Genomic DNA, 19831 nt, shown 5'->3' on the forward strand with positions numbered 1-19831 from the left:
AAAACCCCTGGGTGTGTCACATCCACAACAACTGGAGGCTTGACCAACCAGAAGTCAGTCCTGCAGTCAGCCCTGGGTTACCATGGTGACCCAGCACTGATGGCAGTGCTGTGGGTGCCTCAGCTGAGGAGACACAGCACTGACTGCTGAGGAGGCTTCGATGAGGCCCAGACAGAGGCCAGGAGAGAAAAGCAGGGTCTGATCACAGGCCCTGTAGGAACCAGTGCTGGGCCCACATGGTGGAGGTCAGTCCTGCAGTCAATGAACATAGGGTCAATTAACATTAAGTGAACATAGGGTCAATTAATATCCCTTTGAGAGGAGTGGAGAATAAGAAGTACAGTGTAGAGCAATTATTTATGTTATTTCACATAAAACTCTTCAACTAAGATATTTTTCTTTATTTAAAATGTATCTTTATTATTGAAAGTATTACATATGTCCCTTTGTTTTAGCTGGGGAAAGGAAGGCCTACTCTTTCCAGAATTTTGTGCACGGGTCTCTAGTATTATATAATTTCCCAAAATTTGTGCGGGGGAGAGGAGGAAGGGTTCCCTCAGCCCAGCCTGTACCCACTCCAATCTGGGACCTCTTGGGGGATGTCCAACTGACAGTTTACATATTACCAATATTGATCCTCTCAAACCAGTAGTCAGACATCCCCCTCACAATTCTAAACCACAGGCTCCTAATTTCTCATCTGTTTGCCTGCCTGGTCACCCCTCACTGTCCCCACCCACTGGCCTGATTGCCCCTCACTGCCACCCCTATCAACCTGGTTGCCCTTTACTGTCCGCATCCCCCTAGCTGGCCTGGTCACTCCATGCAGCCTGCTTTTTAAGTTGTTTGGTGCTCCCTGTTAGCCTGGTTGTAGCCATCTTGTCAGGGCATGAGGCAAAACTAGGTTTATAATTGTGAGTATACAAAACAGTTTCTTCTTGTATTATTTAATAATTATTGTATTTTTTTTCCAAATGAACAACTATCAACCTAATTTGTCCCAGCCTATACTTTTCTGAAAGTATTTTTCAGATATTTGTACTATAAATTTTTATGTCCTTTTTTTTTATTAACTCTTTTAATGGGATCTTTTGATGAACAGGAGTTTTTAGTTAGTATGATGTCCACTTTATAAATAGTTTTGGATTTTTTAAGTGTTTTTCTGCACTGTTTTAGAAATTTTTGCCTATTGAAAATCACAAAAGTATTATCACAAGTTTTCTCCAGGAAATTTTATTGCTCTAGTTTCCATTTGAAGAAAATTTACATACTATCAATATTGATTATCTCAATCCATGAATAAGGTATAACTCTATTTATGACTTTTAAAAATTTTCCACCAATATCTTATAGGTTTCAGAATAGAAGTCTTACATACTTTTGTGAGATTATTTATTAATTTCTGATTTTTGTGTTATTATAAGTTATACTTTTAAAAATTCAATTTCTGGTAGTTTATTGCTAGTCTATCAAAACACAGTGAGCTTTACATTTTGATCTTGTATTCAGCAGACTTGATCAATTCATAAACTTGATTGTTTGCTACACTGCTTGGTCTTCCTAAGGCATGGGATTTATAGAGATTGAAATATTATTTTGCTGCAGCTACTATCTTACTATAATAATTCTTCTCTATTGGGGCATAAGCACATGTTTTCTAAATGCATTATAAATCAAATTTGTTTTTAAAATCTCCTCCTCCATAACTCCATTACTTACCTATTAATTAACCTAGTAATTTTTAACACGGTATTATTCATACTATGATACTTAATCATTGCTTATTTTTTAATGAAGTAGAAAATGCTGTCTCTACAACATGTCATTCCTTTAAGAAAAATAAGTGAAAAATAAATCATAAGTACAGAATCTAAAAAATGTTGGATAATTCATAACCATCATCTTATTTTAATTGCACATTACACACTATGTGGCACCCACTTCAGCCTAAAGCATGATGAACATTTTCACAGATGAAAAGAAGCTATAGCAGAAAATCTCATTTTACACATCCATAACTTGAGAAGTGTCATTCAGCTTCTGTATAACATCCATAATTTTCCACATATCAACACTTTATACTTATCAGAACTTCAGCATTCTTGTCACCTGTGCATGACACTTTTCTTTAAAATTAAAATAAGGGCATCACATGTTCCTTTCACATAAGAATTAAAATATTGTTAGATATACAGGAGGCGGGGGAGGGGGGATGTTTATTGTATCAACATGCAAATCTGCTGCCAAAGGTTAAAACATTTTCTTCACGTTCACGAACTCCTATCATCAAACTCTCACAGGCCCTTCTCACAAGAATACATGCTGCTTGAGCCGTTGGAGATGCAGGATCATCCTCCAAGTATGTGATACACAGTAGCTTAGGGTAAACCTGAGAGGTGACATAAGGAGACATAAGTACTTTTGAAATCCTCCTTTAATTACACACTCAATCCTTTATTAAAATATATATATATACTCAGGACTTATGATGGAGCAGACTCAGTTCTAGGCATGGACCAAGGCACAGAAAGACAGTAGAGAACAGAGCTAGGGGGTTCTCTACTCATGTGGTGTTGATAGTCAGTGTCACCTGATCTATCAAAAACCACATGTTTTGCCCAGCCAGCATGGCTCAGTGGTTAAGCATCGACCTATGAACCAGGAGGTCACAGTTTGATTATAGGTCAGGGTACATGCTTGGGTTTCAGGCTCAAGCCCCAGAAGGGGCATATAGGTGACAGACAATCAAATGATTCTCTCTCATCATTGATATTTCTATCTTCTCCATTTCCCTCTGAAATAAATTTAATTTTTTTTTTAAATCACACCTTTTTACAGACATAAGGTACACAGTGAAAAATGAAGGATTTGTCAATGAACTCCCAAGGAACAGCTTCATTGGCTGGTATAGGACTAGTTATCCTGCTGTTGCCGCATGCTAACCCTGGCAATCTGAGGAGAGGCCTGTGTGGCAAACCTTCCAAACTCAGGATGGTTTGAACATAAAAATTTATAACTAAAAGTGAGCCTGTAGCTTCCTTGACAAAGATGAAGCTTCACTTTAAGTGAGCCTGTCTGTTGTCTTTTTGCATCTAAGATAACATGTCTTTGAAAAGTCAGAGTAATCTCCTTTGCCAGACCCTTTGGGGCATACATAATCACCACACCAGACATGAGACCACAGTGCCCTTACAGTTCTTTTGTTCCACGTGTACAATCTCTATGTGTTACAAATGTTGACTTAACTGTCCTATACCCACCAATATAAAAGAAATATGTGATTCTCTATTTTGCCTATTGATCTAATCCCAGAGATTTCACCTTTGCCTTTTCTTGCCCCCTTAATCTACTTTATGTAAACCTCCTTATATCTCTTGTTTTTATTCTAATGTATAAAATAAGCTGCAAAACTGTCATTCTGTGGAACATTTTCTCAATCCATTTAAATTTTGCCTCCCAGTATGAAGTCAATTCTTGGTGGCAACCTAGGTCTGTGCCCAGTCAAACCTGCATTCCAGTGTACACATACAAGCCTATAATTAACCCCTGCTTGTGGCCTAGACTTGAAAAACCTTACAGGGTCCATAAATCTACACACACACACACACACACACACACACACACACACACACCCGCAAAAGCTCAGACTCCTGACTCCAGGTGGGGTACTGGTCAAAATCTCACTTCCCCCCTTATAACCATCACGGGGCCTGCAAAAGTCTGTGAAAAGTTGGAAGCCTAGTTCATATTTGGGGGACAAAGAAACTGGGGGGATAAAAGGGAAAGGCCTGCCATATTTGGTGCTCAGATTTGGGAAACCAATTCCCCTGAGCCATTCAGTAACAGAGCTCCTGAAATAAAGTGCATTCCCTGATCTTTCCAGTGCCTGGGTGTTTTGTCTTCCTGCCACTTGGAAATTTTGCTGTAACACCAGCAATTGTCATCAGTGTGACTCAAATAATCTCATAAAAATTCTCTAGGTTTTGATGTTTCTTATGTCAGCACTGCAAAGTTGTGTTACAGAATGGCATATAAGGAAAGTAATTAGAAGCAAATCTCAACACTGCTTCAGTAATATAATTAAAATGGGCCTTATTCTCTCCTACAAGAAAAAAATCCCAAAAAACAAGTTGATAGTGTTTGATGAAATAGGTATACATACTAAGTCAGTCTCCTTAATTATGTGGGATTCTTTCAGTATTGGGTTATATCCCCCAGCCTGATTCTTCACAAAATACACAATGGGATCATTTCCATAACCAAATGCATACTGGTGACTTACTGTTTTTTCATGTATACAAGTTTTCTCCTTGAGATTGAAAATAAATGAGGAGCAGAAGTAATTGCATTTTAAGAAGCAATAATGAAAATGCAATTGCTATCTTTCACATGGAAACAAAGTTTTTGATGAAACTAAAGCAACCAACCAATAAGAAAATAACCAATAATTACCCCATCCCTCCATAAATATTAAGAAATTTAAGAGTGTTATTAAAACCAATGTCAAATAGAATGTTCAGCCCAGAAACAAGCCAACTTGTTTTTCAATGAAAAGAGGTGGTATAGGTTAGGGATAGTTTCTACAAAGATTCTCTCTCTCAAAAATCGAGTGGTTTCTGTCCAGTTAGTGTGGCTCAGTGGTTGAGTATCAACCTATGAATCAAGAGATCTGGTTCCATTCCTAGTTAGACTACATGCCCAAGTTGCATGCTCGATTAGTAGGGGGTGTGCAGGAGGCAGCCAATCAATGATTCTCTCTTATCACTGATGTTTCTATCCCTCTCCCTTCCCTCTAAAGTCAATAAAAATATATTAAAATAAAGAAAAAAGTCAAGTGGCTTCTTCCCTTACATAATGCGTAGGGAAAAATGTAAGAAGTTTTCATAAACATAATGGTTAATTTCTTAAGCATTTCTTGAACCTAAATCTTTAAATATTACAACAGTTTTTAAGAATAATAGGATATTAATTAAATATTTATTAAGTCAATTTAATAAATTTTAATTGATATATACTAGTCCTCAGTGATATTTTTTCTATTTTTTAAATTTTATTTTCTATATACTACTTCTTGCACTAATTGAATTTCTTCTCTTATGCTTAGAAATGTAAGCCAATAAGTCAAGGGATATCTTAATATCTCACACTGAATATGCCTTGACATTGGATGCCTATTAATAATGGCAATGATAGTAAATTAAAACAGACATCTCTTAAATACAGCTGCCATGGATTATTGCTAGTAAAACTATGGGAACGGTGGTCTTTCTGTTCTGTTCCTTATTGCTTGGCTCTCACTTAGTAGCCTTTGAACTATGAAATAACTTAGAGAATGTGAGGGTAAGAGAGGACACTGTTAGTTGGCAGATTGATTGACTGATAAAGGCAGAATTCTGACACCACTTATGGGAGAAATTGAAGAAATGTCAACATCTAGTAGCATGGTGTGGTGATAGGCACCAAAGGCTGAAAACACTTTTCTTCTTGTTGTTGTCCTAATGGAAAGCAATGACCCAGTAATTCAAGAAATGTTATCAATTTATTAAATAGCATCATTGTCTTCATCTGGAGACATTTTAAGATTTTTTTTTTAAATAGACCATTTAAAAATTTTATCAGAAGCTTGACATTGCTAAGATTTTAATATTATACTTGCTCATAGCTATTTTTCTTAAAACATTATTTTGTTTCAATTGTTAACTCAAATAATTTAGAACCTAATTGTTCACTTTATCAAATTAAGTAGATTATCTGTTTTGTTTTCTGTTTCTCATTATTATCATGGATGCCAATAATGCGAATTTCAGCATTCTCAGTAGACTCAAAGTCCTCCTTGGTTAGATGTGGTTACCTTGTCCTTAGTACCAGAAGGCCTTTCTCAACATCAGAGCTGCACCATTCTTAGTTCCCAGGAGATGCTGCAGGCCTGTGCTTCAGATGAGGCTTCTTTCCACACACTTGCCCATCTCCAGCACTTGCTGGTTACTACGGTAGTTGCTAGGCTTATGTGGCTGGTGGGGGGTTGGAAGGGTCGGGTCTTTATTTTCCTGATCCAACCTAATTTTTAATACATAGTCAATATGATAATAAAACTTGATAAGTTCTATCCACAAATCAATATTTTTTCAGTTACGTGTAATGCTAATATATGGTCTTATCTTAAAAGAGCCTGAGCGTCTATGAACAAAATTGAATGAATCAAAAAGCTTATAGAATTCATACATTAATAAAATTTCAAAGTAAAAAAAGTAATAAATAAAAACCTCCTAAAATCTTAACCAAGCATAAAAGAGAAATAAGAATAGCTAGTGAGAAATCAAAATATAAGTTAGAGATACATCACATATAAAAAATTTACAAATGTTCCTTTTTCTCTATGAAATAAAAAATGTTACTTTTTAAAAACCATTAATCTATTTATAATTTTAATTTTAACAACTTATGAGCAAATATTTTCCATTAAAAACACATTTTATACTGAGTTTAGTTAGAAATTAATTTGGAAACTCAGTTCAGATAATTCAACCAGACTTGGTTATTAATTTTTCATTCTTTAAAGTGAGTGAGTTAACTATTTAATGTGACTCATTTATTCAGGTGAATAATCTCACATTCCATCAAGATGATGTGCTATTTAGTGAACGTAGAAATGAGGGTGAATTGCAAGGGCAATTCTGATGCTTAGGAGCATTGAGAGTTGTGGAGAAGAGCATCCTTTTGCCAGAGTGGGGCCTGAATGAGCTTTCTGTAGCTGAAGAATCAGATGTGAATATTTGGTGTTTGGGGTAGAGAAGAGGGAACTTCAGACAGTAAAGAAAGCACAAAGTATGGAACATGGAAAACAATTAAGTTATAATTCACTCATTTAACCCTTACCCTGGGGCTGACCATGCCATGAGATATTTCTCACACAATAGAATATGTCTGTCTGTAGAAAGAAAACCATTTAAATTGTGGTCTCAACTTGAAAAATGTATGAGGCAGAGAGAAGTGAATTGGAGAGAAACTAAAAATTTTTTGAAATATCAAAAATTAGATTTTGTGGTAGAAATCAAATCAAATGAATTATTTAGCAAAGCAAAGTGTTTTTCATGACTACAAGTCTACACAGTATAAAAGTACCTTAATAAAACCTGATAAGTTCTATCCACAAATCAATATTTTTTCAGTGACATGTAATTCTTAAAGTAACTTTTTCTCTTCTATCTAATGTAGCTTTGGCTCAAAAGTTCTCAGAAGTTAATGTTTAGATCAGTTAAAATACATTGGGATACGTTCTTCAAGATTCTTCATTTAAATTAAATCTTGAAGTGATATTTTCTCGCTATTTTGATTATGAGTCTCGCAAAGACTTGGGAGAACAGTTGAGAACAATTTATGCTTTTAAACTTTACCATAACAGGAAGTTGCAGGGGGGGAAAAAAGCCTTCCTATCTTTGGACAAATGCTATTTTGTCTATTTGTTAGAACCTAACTAGTGCCTGATACCTACTTGATGCTCAGTCATTTCTTCCTGAGGAAGCGAGGTCCAGCTAACTACAACATAAGGATGGTGACTGGAACCCACTTGTTGTATATAATAGTTGATGAAAATTCCTTTATTATTTTTCTTTCCAACTAAAAATACACATATGGTAATACAACATTTCCCAAAACAAAATTAGATACATTTTTATTTTTAAAATCTTTAAGAAACTATTCCATGTTCTTCTCTGCAAGAGATCAAATATATAATAAAGCCATGTTAAAACCTGTTTTATCGCCGAAACTGGTTTGGCTCAGTGGATAGAGCATCAGCCTGTGGACTGAAGGGTTCTGGATTTGATTCCGGTCAAGGACATGTACCATGGTTGTGGGCACATCCCAAGTAGGGGGTGTGCAAGAGGCAGCTGATCAGTGATTCTCTCTCATCGATGTTTCTAACTCTCTATCCTTCTCTCTTCCTCTCTGTAAAAAAAATCAATAAAATATATATTTTAAAAAAACATGCAAACAAAACCTGTTTTATCCAAAGTGCACACACTGTCAATATTTTTAATGTTCAGTTAACTTTTATGCAAAGTGCCAGAATAAACATCTGTTTGCTTTTTAAAAGGACTCACAAATCACCCTCCCCTTCATCCTTCTCCTTTTGAAACCTCAATCCCACACAAAAAGTTTTTAAATTTCTGGAGGGCCACAGCTGGATATGAAATTATGCTGAGTATTAAAGTGATAAACTACATTTTTTCTTTCATTCATGGGTGCTTATTCTGAGTGGTAAATATTTTGGGATGATTAAATATGTCATAAGTAGATTTCCTTTGCAATATGTTGACCAACTTAACATTTTTACCCTGGCTTGATCTATTAAACTTTTGTATAATATCTGAATATTCTTCATTATCTTTTCAGATGCTAAAGCAGCAACATATGGTGCTTTACAACAAAAGATAATTAGAATTTTTTCTTGCCTGTCTTAAACGCCCTAGTTGTTTTTTTTAATTAAAGTGTTAATGGAATTTACAAATAATTTTAGAAGTATGAGAATTTTTTTAAAAATTACTAAGTAAATTATCAACTTAGCATTATTATGTGTACATTTGCAACTTTTTCAAGCCAATTTGCCCACTCCTAAGAGTAGCTCATATTGTTCTGAATATTATTTTTAGCAAACTAAAAATAAATCACTAATCATCAAGGGAATGCAGATCAAAACTACAGTGCAATATGACCTCACACCAGAAGTACCATTAATAAATAGTCAAAAAATAACCTGTGTTGGAAAGGATATGGAGAAAAGGGAACCCTTGGGCATTGTAGGTAGAAATGCAAAATGGCGCAGCCACTGTGTAAAACATTATAGAGATTCTGAAAGAAAGAAAAAAGTATAAATAGGTCTAACATAAACCCAGCAATTCCACTTCTGGGTATTTATCTGAAGAACGCAAAATACCAATAAAAAAAAAAAATGCATGCATTACTCTGTTCATTGCAGCACTGTTTTCAATAGCTATAGCCAAGATATGGGAACAACCTAAGTGTCCATTAATAGGTGAATGGATAATATATGTGTGTGTGTGTATATATATGCATATATCATATATAATTTATAGCATATATGTATATTTGTATACATATATATACACAAATATACATGCATATGTGTATATGTGTATATAACATATAAACCCACACAATAAATATTACACAGCAATAAAAAAGAGTGGAATCTTTCCATATACAACATATATATGTGTATGCATGTATATGTATATATATATATATATATATACACACACACATATATATACCCACAAATATAAATATACATAAATACATACATATGTGTATCTATTATACAACTAAAATAAATGTAACTAATACAATGTTGTATACAAACTATTCATAAAATAAACAATAAATACAATTTAAAATAAATAAATCCAGAATTTCTCTTTCTACACCCAAGAAAAAGGAAAAACCCTATCATTTTAAAATGATGGAAAGCCTTTTAATAAGGTCATGTTCTTTGTCCTTTAAAAAGACTTCAAGTTAAGACAATATATTAATTACTTGGTAGTTCTTGCTAGGGGATCTAGAGTTTAATTTATAATATTGGCTCTTGGACATTTCTGGGTATCCTATTCCTCTTTGTCATTTTGGAAGACCAAATATGGCAACCTGTGCTGTCAAAATGATAGTGGCATAAATTGTAACTCCATAGCACAAGTTTAGTGCTTACCAAATAGTAGAAACTTGACAAGATTATTTTCATAAAACTTATTTTATTAACACAACTGAATAATCAGATTTAAGAGAAGCTTTCTCCTTTTGTTATTTCTCATCTTATTGGCCATTTTTTAAGAAATTACTACACAAAGTCTCTGCCTTTTGTGTCTTTTTTTACTTATTTATTCTGCTCTTTCTTATTGCTATGGCAATATCTGATTTTGGCTTCTGCTTTAAGAAATCAGGAATCTAAAATTAGACCTTTGTGGTTCTACATTTCAATCACACACTATTAGGTTTTGATTTTTGCATTTCCAATCTTATGCCACTTCTACATTGCTGCACCAACAAAACTAATCTCTACCAACCAGTTTTGAAGTCGCCCCCACAGTGAAAGAGATTATTATAATTGTCATATTGGTTTCACTTCATTTTTAATTTTCTACTTAATTTTAACATTGAGGAGAAACCAGTAGGCCCCATCTTCTTAATCCCACTCCTCATTGAGCAATTTCTACTACAGAACATCTTAAGCTAACCAGAACAATATAATATTTATTTATTCACTTCTCACAAATATGTCTGTTATTCTGGGAGAAACAAAATATTAAAACAAGCTCATTCTAGAACAGATATACAAGGAAGCTAAAGAGTTCTAAACTTTCTAGCCCTTCACTTATACAGACCCTTCCAAATCGCAAGAAGGAGCCCTGGCAATCTCCTTGCAGGATGCTGTGTTTTTCCCAAACCCTTTATACCTCAGGTCCTACTCTACCACTGTGTACAAAGTATAGAGACTAGGGCATTAAAGTTAAATTAACAAGTTTTTGTTGTTGTCATTGTTGTTGTTGTTGTTGTTTTTGGCTACTCTTTGGGTTACCTGCCTATATCCCTTTTTTCACCTCTATCTTTTTCTACCCATACTCATGAGAGTGCAACCAGTGCACAAAGTATGACCCCAGGTGCAGACCACAGCTGAGCGGTTTAAGGGTGTGTATATGATCCAATAATGGCCAATCTTACTTCCAACAATTTGTAATTGGAAATGAGAAACTTCAGAGTAATCTTTTTTTTAAATATATTTTTTATTAATTTCAGAGAGGAAGAGAGAGAGAGAAAAAAACATCAATGATGAGAGGGAATCATTGACTGGCTTACTCCTGTATGCCACCCACCAGGGACCAAGCCTGCAAGCCAGGCAGGTGCCCTTGACCTGAATCAAACCTGGGACCCTTCAGTCCACAGGTTGACGCTCTATCCACTGAGCCAAACCGGCCAGAGCCAGAGTAATTTTGACTGAACTGAGAACTTCAAAGGTATTGGTAGCCCTATTCCAATCATGCAGATTAGGTAGCAAAAAAAACCTGAGGAAAATAGAGCAACAGCAGCAAGTGGAAAAGAGCAACAGTAGCAAGCAAAGAGGACAGAGGAAAGACTTCCTTGGGTTTCTCAATCTTTTCTTGTGTTCTGGTTTCAGTGTTTTCCAAGACCTAGTCATAATGCTGCCTTAGATTCCAGAAAGTACATCTGTATTAATTAAGATGTACTTTCATGATATTACCCTTATGTTGTATAAGTCAGTGGTCCTTAAACTTCAGAGCACACTATAATTACCTGAAGAATGTCTAGCCCTTTCTGGGATAAATTAATTGAGTTTCCCAATTTTCAGCTTCCTATAACCCATGTTTGCTCCTATTCCAAGGAAAAAAGAACAGCCCTAGCCAGACAGAGTGTAGGCTTGCAGACAAAAAGGTTCTGGGTTCAATTTCAGTTGCAGGCTCCTTCCCAGCACAGGCCCTGGTCAGGGTGCTTGCTGGAGGCAACCAACTGATATGTTTCTCTCACATTGATGTTTCTCTCTGTCCTTCCCTCTCTTTTCTACTCTATAAAAAAAAAATCAGTGGAAAAATATCATTGAGTGACGATTGAAAAAAGAAAAAAAAAGGACAAATATTTTTGAATTCTCACTTCTTAAATATCCCTATGTGGTAAGGCTAATTGAAATCAGAATAATTTACATCCCTAAACTAAGACAAATGAATTAATTTGAACTGTATTTATATAAAATTAATGAATACTTATCGGTATTCTGATTTTAAAACTATTAAAACATATAATGACATTAGCAAATGATAATTTTAAATGATGATTATTAAATTTTAAAATATTGATAAGGTTTTAAAATTTTAAATGTGTTTCACAAACAAGGGCAAAATAGTCCCAGCATGAGGAGGTAGCTTGCAGTGTAGTCTGAGGAAGCTGACAAGCATAAATGTCAGAGAGAGTGTGGTATTCTAAGTGAGTTTAAGCACATTTATGCCAAGGTACTTTCGAGAAGCTTGTTCACACAGAGAATACTTTTTGCTCCAGTAAATATGCTCCCTAGTGCGAAGCTCCCAATTCTGTGTGAATTCTCTGTGATGTTCTGGCATACATACTAGTTTGATGTGTGTGTGTGTGTATCTGTGTTTTCTTTATTTTCTTTCCTTCTTTCATTTCTTTTTGACAAATACTACAGGCATGGTAGGTAGCGCACAAACCCCAAAAACTTGAACTTGCTAAAAACTGTCCACTGTGGTAAGAAAAAAACAACAACAGCAAAACAGAAACTTTCCTATTGCCTATCACCCAAATGAGATTACTCATTCTTCAAGTCTTATCTGACTTTGTTGTGTTTCTGGAAGGCAAAAGTAAAAGGGAGGAGGGAAAAAAAAGGAAAAAAATAATGCACTAAAAATATATGAGTCCGTGCTCAATTTTTCTTTTTTACTTTATTTTTGTAAAAGTGTGAAAATTGGACTCAGTTGGATTTTCAGTCCTTTGAACAAATCTTTGGTTTTAGTCTTTTTGTTTGTTTGGTTGGTTTACACAATTATGAGCCCATTGTTTTTGCTCTTAAAAAGGCATTAAGCATGTCTTTAATCAGCTGGGTGGCTCAATGGTTGAGCATCAACTTATGAACTGGAAGGTCACAGTTTTATTCCCCCAGGGAATAGGCCCAGTATGTGTAAGGTGAGGGATATATTTTAAAGCATTAAGCCAAAAGTCAATATACAATCATGAACTGGATGATCTTGAACTAGACTATGTTTAAGACATGAGATTATTGCATGACTTTGATACCTTAATTAGATCTAATATAACTGAGGGCAGTACTTGATTTACCAGAAGTCACCTTGCAGGATTCAGCTCCTTCATCTAGAAAATGAAATGAAAATAGCACCTAATTCAAAAGACAGTTGTGATTATTGAATGAAATTATACCAATAAAATCATTGCAGCCTCTCCTTTATTTACCTGACTTTATATATAACTATATATATATATAAAGAAAAATATAGCATATTTTATAAAATTTAAAACAAATTACTTTGTATCTTATCATTGAAATATCACCATATCTATCTCCAAGTGAATCTAAGCATTGTGGCATAGCTCTATTAGTATTATTTATCATATAAAATAATGATGTATCTTAAAATAAATAGTGCTTTGCATGCAATTAAATGAATACATTTTTATAACTTAGATCCCTATGTATATTATATGTAGGAATAGTATTTTTCTGATTTGTATAATTCCCAGTAGAAATGTTTGTCTCTAATTATGTATTTTTTTAGCCTTCCTACATATTAATATTGTGGAAGACAGATCAAAACCCAGAAGTTTCAACTCTGAAGGTTATGTTCCAAATGAACTGTGATGTTAAAACAATTAACATGTACTAGATGAATCATCAAAGTCAATAGAAATGTAAAGTTATTTGCATTTTAATATACATTTTATTGCATTTGTTACATATAGAACACCAATATAACTATTAAGAAACATGTGTTGCAGTAAAAAGTGCACCTGCTGGGTGTTAAAAAAAAAACTTATCCCTGTCTGGTGCAGTCGTTATGGAAAACAGTATGGAGTTTCCTTAAAAAATTAAATATGGAACTACCATTTGATCCAGTATCCCACTTCTAGGAACATATCCTAATAAATCCCTAACACTGATCAGGAAGAATGTTTGCATCCCTATGTTTATAGCAACATAATTTACAATAGCTAAGATCTGGAAATAGCCCCAGTGCCCATCAGCGATAAGTGTATAAAAGAAGTTCTGGTATACTATGGAATACTATGCAGCTGTATAAAAGAAGGATCTTCTACCCTTTGAGACAGCACTGAGGAACCTGTAGAATATTATGCTAAGCAAAATAAGCCAGTCAGCGAAAGACAAGTATCACATGATCTCACTCATGTGTGGAATTTAATGAAAAAATAAAATAAATAAACTGATGAACAAAATAGATCCAGAGACATAGGAGCAGAGTACAGACTGTGGAATCTCAGAGGGCAGGTGATGTGGAAGGGGGGTGAAGGGAGTGGGAAGAGATCAACGAAAGAACTTGTATGTATATATGCATAGCCCATGGAAATAGACAATAGGGCAGCAAAGGCCTGGTGTGGGGGATGGGGTGGACTAGAAGAGGTCAATGGGGGGAAAGGGTGCATATGTAATATTTTCAACAATAAAGTTGTGTTTTGTTTTTTTAAATCATATTCATAGTTCTGCTCATAACTGAGGCCATTTGCAAAAATCATTGTTCTCTCTGAGTAATGGCTTCCTCTATTTGTAAAATTAGTCTTAGGTTAGTGATTTCTGATATTTATATGAGTCTATATTATACATAATGGTAGAATTGTTTCTCATAGCCAATCTGGTTCAGGCTATTCCACTGGAGAATACAGCACAATGTTTCTTAGTCTCCCATAAATGTGAAGATTTGCCTCAAAAAATCAGATAATAAACATGTATTTGCAAATAATAGTAGAAAGGGGCTAGTGAAGAAACTTTTGCTCTAAAAATGTGAATTCTTTTAAGAAGCTGTACTCAGAGAAGTCAGTAGTCACAGTGTTAGGTGCTACGGTTATTCCAGCCTTAGTAGAGCTCCCTGTGATTTCTCACACTGTAGAAATACACGTTGCCCTCTGGAATTAGAAGTAGGGCAAGGCAATTTGTATTCATTTCTGTTCAATCAAGAAAGATTCAGTAGAGGAGGCTCTATTTTACAAACTTTGTTATGAAAGAAGAAAGAATGTTAGTTTAATGCTCTTTCCCATTAAGTGCTCAGGAAGGCATGCTGTCCAGCTCAGAGGTAAGTGAAGTTACTCTTGTTCTAGTGACAGCAAGAACAATGATAGAGTATTAAGAAAGGTGACATTTAACAAGTCTGCCACTAACTTACTCTGTGACTTTGTGCAAGAAGGGTCTCCTCTGAAGATAATGGTGATCTGCATTTCTTTCTAATTTATCTTCTGGATCTCAGGGAACATATTGTAGATATCTATTGGACAATTTCATAATTGATATTTACTTTATATATGGTCCAGTGAGAATAAAAAAATGATTATTAAAACCTACAGGAGAGAGGAATGAGAAGACCTGGGTCATATATAGTTATAACTTATCAAGAAAATCTTTCAGAAATAGATAATATTGGAAGTGATGAAGCCAAACTGGTGATAAGAACCCTTTTCTGTAAACATTTGTAGACATCCTCAACACATCAGTTATGGTTCAAATTTAAAGCATTTTGACAAAGAGTAAGTTTTTCATTTTTTCATATAAATTTGTTCACTAGTAATAATGGACATTGACTCAGTTTAATTTCTTGATTTATTGAGGCACCAAACTTAACTTAGGTGATGCATCATTTTCAATACAATTAATTTATTTCATTACAATAAAATTAATATTTGTATTAGTATTTGTTACATTAAAATGGTTATAAACTTTGCAATATTTTCCACATCATGTCATACATAGAATATTAAATGTATATGACACCCTGGGGCAAAGTAGAAGGGTTTTGTGTATATCTATTTAGGATGTGGCATAGTGGAAAAACCTTATGCAATATTATTATGATAAGGAAACTTAAAATTATTAGTGAAATGTGTACCAAACGTAAAATAACCTAACTTTGCTTCCATGGAAGGCTGTAATATTTCCAATGAGCAGTTCAGCTCATGGAACACAAACTTCCAGCGGCTCCTCAGGCCCCTCAGTAAAGGGATGTTGCCGCATTCCACTGCAGACTGAGCGCCTATGTGTAAGGGGAGAGCACTGCGCTGCCATAAGGCCACGGGGACAGAAATGCAACAGGCGGCTGTCCGCACTGATAGCGGGCTTGGAAGGGCATCCCATGAATCTATTTCACTCTGGAGGTCCTTTGAGAAACCCAGATGGAGCAAATTACACAGAGACACATGACCTTGCAGATTCTTCCCACGGTAGCTAAAAGCCAACTTGAAAAAGGAAAATCGTTTGGGCAAAGATAAAAAGGATCCCAAGTCAATTTTATAGAAAAGATTCCTTTATTAACTTTTGGTTGAGAATGTGTTTGTATATTTTCAGAAAACTATTCCAAGACCATGGGGACTCCTGCAACAGAGAGGAGTTGTCAGATCTGCTCCAACCACGAAGACAAGAGGAGAAACAGTCCAGAGATGGAAGACGCTGACAATGCCTGGCCATGCTAGCTGTGCATCGCTGCAGGTTGCCCAGGACCAAACCAGAGAGGGTTGGACCTGCATTGTGACCATCTGTCCATCATCCAGATATCATTGCTGACATGTACACATAAGGAACTATTTGACATTGAAACTGGGCCTCAGAACTGTTGGACACTGAAATTGGACTCAAATGTTTTATGTTATTATAGTTTATTTCTAGTCAGCAATTGCAAGATTTTTCAAAGAAAAGAAATGGGGGAAAATAGTTATAGATATAAAGAACCATTGAACAGACTGTCAAACTATAGTGGTAAGGCAAGGGAGGTTGGGGGGGGGGGGCTGTAAGAGATCAACCGAAGGATTTGTATGCATGAATAAAAACATAACCAATGGATACAAGACATGGGGGGGGGAGGTGAACAAATATGCGAGAGGTGAGGAAAAAGAGGCTGGGGGGAGATTAAGTAGGGGGAGGAAGGAGACATGTACTACTATTTATAATGCTTCAAATAATAAAAACAAAACAAAAACCAAAAAAAAAGAGAAGTGAAATACGTGAATCACATATGAAATGTATGCAAGTATACTTGAGTGTATAAAATATTAAAAAAATTTATTAGAAAAGTCAAAGCAGGATGGAATAACCAGAGAAGATTGGTTTTTATATAATCAGTGCCTATGGTAACTAGAAAAGATTCCATGTAAATTTTTATTTTAAAAATGATCTTTGCCCTAGCCGGTTTGGCTCAGTGGATAGAGCATTGGCCTGCAGACTAAAGGGTCTCAGGTTCGATTCTGGTCAGGGGCATGTACCTAGGTTGCAGGCTTCTCAGGCTCTGGCTCTGGTAGGAGCTCCTGCAAGAGGCAACCTATCAATGTATTTATCTCTCATTGATCTTTCTATCCCTTTATCCATCTCCCTTCCTCTCAGTAAAATCAACAAAAAAATTATCTTTAATTTTAAGGCTTTTGATGTAAAATTTTGTATTAAAGATAGTTGTTGTATTTTTGCCCCACCAATATGGTTCAATGGTTGAGCATCAATCTATGAACCAGGAGGTCATGCTTTGACTCCCAGTCAGATATGGGCTCAATCCCCAATGTGAGGTGTGCAGAAAGGAGCCAACCAATGACTTCTCTCATCATTAATGTTTCTCTCCATCTCCTTTTCTCTTTAAAAAAAAAAAAAAGTCAAGATATGAATTGTCGTTTAATAAACAGCCATGCATTGCTTAACAATGGGACATGTTCTGAGAAATGCATTGCTAGTCTAGAACCCCTAGGCAACATGATATAGACTACCCCTTCTATAATATATAAAATGGAACATCTGTAAAGCACTTTCCATGAATGGGGCTTGCAGGACAAGTTGCTCTGGGTGAGTCAGTGAGTGGGGCATGAATGTGAAGAGGAGAGACATTGCTGTCACTACTGTAGATTTTATAAACACTCTCGCACTAGCCTTTCCCCTGCTTACTTCCCATAGAGTCAGAAATAGAATATCAAAGCTGTCAATAAACAGAGATGTGGTCTGGATCGATTAGAAATATCAAGGAGAAACAGGATGGATAAAGTATAAATCACCAAAATAGTGGCTTTCAGGAGGAAATGAAAGGTGGCCTGAGGATCTGTAGGAATAAAAAATCAAGACAGAGAGATAACAGAAAATAGCAGAAGGCTGTAGCAATGTGGTTTTGGTTATTGTATGTTGGCACAGTGAGAAGATTAAGAAACTTTGTGATATTCGTTTTTTAAAAAGAGATGTTTATATGCATATATTTATAACCTGGGGACAGACAATAGTGCAGGGAAGGCCTGGGGTGGGGGCAGAGAGCAGGATGGAAGAATCAATGGGGTGGAGAGAGTGGATGAGAGGAAGGGACATCTGTAATACTTTCAAAAATAAAGATAATTTTTTTTATAACAAAGTGTTTAACATGGAGAGAGTGTAAAACTGAAGACTCAATTATTTTGACTCTGGGAATTTGATTTTTATTCCATTGACCCTATGCACAAAGGCTCTCTCTGGCAATGAAATGATGGAAGAACAAAAACTTATACATGCTTTACATCATTACAACCTAGAAATATTTCTGAGGTGCAGGGACAGGCTGCTCCCCATGACCACAGAAAGCTTTTGCTACAGTGGCATCCCCTTAATACCTCTTAATGTGGCTCCACTGGACCTGTGTCTTTACACAGGGTCTTAGGTCCTCAACAAGCAATGTACAGCCCTAGCTGGTTTGTCTCAGTGGATAAAGCACCAGCCTGCAGGCTGAAGGGTCCTGAGTTCGATTCTGGTCAAGGGCACATGCTTGGATTGTAGGCTTAGTCTGAAGTGGGGGACATGCTGGATGCAGATGATCAATGATTCTCTGTCATCATGGATGTTTCTGTCTCTCTCTCCCTATCCCTTTCTCTCTGAAATCTATAAAAATATATATTTTTTAAAAAGTAATGTACTGGGAGGGTGGTAGCACCTTCTAAATACACTGAGTAGCCAGATTATTATAATTTTATCCTATATAATAAAAGGCTAATGCACAAATTGTCCCCTTGACCCGGAGTTCGACCAGCAGGCCAATCTCCCATGTCCCCTCCTTTTGGCCAGGCTGGCCGGACCCTACCCATGCACGAATTCATGCACCAGGCCTTTATACACACACACACACACACACACACACACACACACACACACACACTGAGTGGCCATATTATTATGCATTCAGAGATCATAATAATCTGGCCACTCGGTGTATATACACCACTGAGTGGACAAGCTCCTCTGCGCTGAAACAATTTGGTGCCTCACAGCTCAAATATAACCTTATGGGATCACCATTGTACATGCACTCTGAAATTGACAAACATGTTATGTGTTGCGTAACTGTAGACAAATAACTGTTTCTGAATTGATGTGGGGGAAATTAATTCTAGCAATTGCACCATTCATTCTTCTTGACATATCCATGATCTGAAAATTTTATGTAATATCTCTCTCTCCTTTTTCTTTTTCTTTTTTAAAATCTCAATTCTTTGTTTATTGATTTGTATTTTGTTACAGGTCCTTTTAAAGATCTGTTCTTTGGCAGTTGTAATATAAAAGTAATAATGTAGAAAGTTTGTTTAATAAAAAGCTCTAACCTGTATGATGAAGAAAGTCAAATATCAAAATAAGAGCCATTGATAGTATTTTAATCCCAGAAAATGTATACTTAAAATTCTTTTGCTAGATACTTTCAATTTAATACAGCATATTATCTGAATCTTTAAAAAATTATTGATGTCAGAGAAGGAGAAATAAAAACATCAATGATGAGAGAGAATCATTGATAATTGTTTGCCTTCTGTTCATTCCCTATTGAGGACCAAGCCTGCAACCTGGGCAGATGCCCTGACCCAGAATCAAACCCTGACCTCCTGGGTCATAGGTCAATGCTCAACCACTGAGCCACACCAGGAAGACTGCTGCTAAATCTTTCTAATTTTATGTAGTCAGTCAGTTCTTGCTTGTGTTATGTACACTTTCCTATTGTAAAAATAAACAAATAAAAATAACAACCAAAAGTCCTCTATATCTAAATTTGTGATAATAACATTTTATTTCTTACTA

The sequence above is a fragment of the Pipistrellus kuhlii genome, unplaced genomic scaffold (assembly GCF_014108245.1).
Source record: "Pipistrellus kuhlii isolate mPipKuh1 unplaced genomic scaffold, mPipKuh1.p scaffold_m20_p_7, whole genome shotgun sequence".
Classification (NCBI taxonomy): domain Eukaryota; kingdom Metazoa; phylum Chordata; class Mammalia; order Chiroptera; family Vespertilionidae; genus Pipistrellus; species Pipistrellus kuhlii.